Consider the following 3,692-nt stretch of genomic DNA (forward strand, 5'->3'; position numbering starts at 1 on the left):
TTCTGTGACAGTATCCACCCCACATCAAACACTGGGGAAGCTGCAATAGCTGAAGGGGGCCTGTCTGGAGCAACTGGCGAAATGTAAATATGCTTTCGAAAATCACAAGTTGACATATTAACAGTGTGACATTGAAGCTCTTTGATTAAATTGTGACCTGTGGAAGCCACAGCACCTTTGCTTTACCCAGCCTGCCTTTATGACCGCACAAATTCCTATACCAACACCTTGTTTTTTTCTAAGACCATGTAGCACCTTAGCTGCAGAGGATAACTTGACAGGACTGGGAGCGTAGCTTTCTTTTATGGATGTACTGCACTGTAACACAACCACCTTATAATGTCAAAAATTGCCATAGTAACGGCTCATTTCATGTTGACTAGGGGGATAAAAATTCACACAGCATACATACACAGTAACTTTCTGGCATGTAGCTACAGGCTAGCCCATGGCACCTTTTACTCAGGGCAGCCTCCCCCTCTCCCTCTTCCAATATTTGGTGGGCTTGTCAAGTGTATTGCCTCCTAATTTTGCACTTGAATGGCTGATGAAACAGAAAAGGAAGTCTTCAAGCTGCTTGGTGTATTTATTAATAAATCTTGCCTTTCTGTCCACTGAGTGCTGCTTATTAGGAGGGGCAAGATGGTGGGCAGGCAGGTGTGGTGCAAATGCACTAACAGGAGTGCGGGATTGGGTCCACTGGTGCATTTGCTCCACGCCAACCTCCCTACCACCTTGCCCCTTCCAGTAACTTTTCTCAATTAAATATGAGATGTTTAGGATTTTCCATTGAGTCACAGCATATTTACTTGCGCCTGTGGTTCTGTCTGTCCTTTCTGAAGCTGCAGCTTGCAGCATGCATTGGGTCTTCTTTTGTACAAACTATGCTGTAAAAACACAAGCTATCTCTGAGCAGATCTGCAGAGACGCAGCAGCTAATCTTACAGCCGTATCAGAAAAAGGCAGCTTGGAAGACAATCACCCCCTTAACTGCAACCTTTCATACATGCTTCCTCCATCAAGTCTATTTTTAAGTGAGGCAAAACCAAAGGCTTTATTGATTCTTGTGCTTTCCATTGAAATATTACTTTAAAGCCCTCGGCAGAGTGTTATAAAATAGTCCCAAAGGAAAGGTCATGTTGGGTGTGTGCATGCAGGAATACCAAGTGTGCATGTTCAAGGAAAAGGACAGCTTAATCCCACCTCAAGCCCCTCAGTTTTCAAAGTGTTACTTTTGGCAGAAGTTGGTTATGTAAGGAGTAAAAGGTTTTAGGATACCAGCCTGTGAAATGCAAGGGCCTAGCATTACTCACATGTGGTGCTTTATGTGACTATAGAGGGCTCTGAGATGTCAGTACACTCCCATATCCTCCAACATTTCTCCAATGAAAATAGGGACATACTATTCTATTATTATTATTATTATTATTATTATTATTATTATTATTATTATACCCCACCCATCCCAATGGGTTGCCCCAGCTGCACTGGGTGGCTTTTAACATAGATAAAAATATAATAAAACACTGAACATTTTAAAACTCCCTATACAGGGCTGCCTTCAGATATCTTCTAAAGGCTGTATAGTTACTTAACTTCTTGGCTTGGGGGTCACATAATTCCATACCCTCCAACATTTCTCCGATGAAAATAGGGATGTCCTACCAGTTGGCCTAAGGGACACGGGTGGCGCTGTGGTCTAAACCACAGAGCCTAGGGCTTGCCAATCAGAAGGCAGTGGTTCAAATCCCCGCAACGGGGTGAGCTCCCATTGCTTTCGAACTGCTCCTGCCAACCTAGCAGTTAGAAAGCACATCAAACTGCAAGTAGATAAATAGATACTTCTCCGGAGGGAAGGTAAACGGCGTTTCCGTGCACTGCTCTGGTTCGCCAGAAGTGACTTAGTCCTGCTGGCCACATGACCGGGAAGCTGTCTGTGGACAAATGCCGGCTCCCTCGGCCTATAGAGCGAGATGAGCTCACAACCCCAGAGTCGGCCGCAATGGTCAGGGGTACCTTTACCTTACCAGCTGGCCTAGGCCAGTTAGCCCCAGGTCCCAGAGTTCATTTTTTGCATTCCAGACCATTTTATGCAGTTTCTCTTGAGTCCTCAGTATTTGATGAACATGAAATCTTTCCACATTCATTTCTGTAGAGCAAATTTACAGTCCAAATTTGTCCTGTGTTTAAACAAAAACATCGACTTAAAGGCAATTATTTTATATTTGCACTAGAATGCCCCAAGTACAGTTCTGGCCATGTGCTACTTATTGTGTGGACCTGTCTATGAAATGGGCTAATAATGTGGTTTGTAGGGTAGTAAACAGAAGTATCTGTGCTTTATTTGCAAAAGATCTATGGGAAAGTGTTAAAAATTATTGCCAAATCTCTTCTGCATACTAGCTCTATGGAATTCTTAACAAACAAAAAAGAGCTAAAAAGCAGACATTATACCATAGTCAAAAAAATTAAAGGCTTAAGAGCTCTGTCTTTTTTGAGCCAGAGGATAAAATATCAGAAGCAGCCACTTCATTGTGTTCATTGCATGCTAGCCCTTTAAAGTCCCCCAGGTTCCCCTTGGCTCCAAAGTATATTGAAAATGAGAATGCCCAAGCATTAACCATCTCATGACCATTGTCTTCATGACTGGGAAGAAACAGCAGCATGGTTTTTTCCTGTGCATGTAGGAATCTTAGCAGCATACCTGCATTGTATATACTTAGTGCCTACAGAGTTTCAAACAGCTGATCAAAACTTATTTATTTCAAGAGGCCATTGCACCCTGAATGCTTCTCAGATGTTTCACTTTTTTAAAAAAAGTTAAAAAGTCTTGAGGTTTTAAATTATGGGGGTTTAATTTATGTTTTAAATTTTGCATATTGTCTACTTTATTGTTGTAAGCCACTGATACCAACATGGTGAAAATCAGGATAAACGTGTTTTAATACACCTTTTCTATTTGAATGTTCAAATTGTTTTAAACAATCATCTCAGGAAACCTTTGCAATAGCGTTGTTCTTTATTTTTCTAACTTAACATGGAAGCTGGTCTGCTTTTAAACCACAAAGGATTTACTTTTAGGCTCCAAGAAGCACTCAGTGGCTGATTCCCCCCCCCCCCCATTTTTGTAAATGTAAAAATCCAGCAGCTACTCTGTCTCCAGCCTTTCCTTAAGTGAAAAACACAGGTTCCTTGTTAGGTAAAGAGCAGAAGTAATGACAAACACTGCCGTTTTTATATGAGCAAAGCTGGAGATATAATTTTAGGTCGTGTACTAGGTAAAGAAGTCACTTCAAGCCAAGTGGGATAGCATTATCCAGTGACTGGAGGAAATGCAACCCTCAAAATTGCTGTTGTTAATAATTCCAGATACACCACAGAGCTACCTTCCCTCTGAGGCGGCTGACTGGAAGGAAGCAATTCCAGAATCTCACTCAAATAAGCCTAGCATGACTCAGCACAAAATTTCATTTTTTACAACCATCCTGTATAGCAGAGATGGGGAACCTGTGGCACCAAACCAGAAGCAAACTCAGCTGTGGAAGGGGCTTTGCAAAAAACAATAACCCAGAATGGGTGAAGCGAAACACCACTCTCTTCTATCAGCTGATGACCCTTTGCAAGCCCCCCTCCCCCACTTCACAATATCTAGACAAATGTGGATTTGGGAGTACCTTGAGCAGGGGGAAATG

Source organism: Podarcis gaigeae, assembly GCF_964106915.1.
Source record: "Podarcis gaigeae genome assembly, chromosome: 5".
NCBI classification, from domain to species: domain Eukaryota; kingdom Metazoa; phylum Chordata; class Lepidosauria; order Squamata; family Lacertidae; genus Podarcis; species Podarcis gaigeae.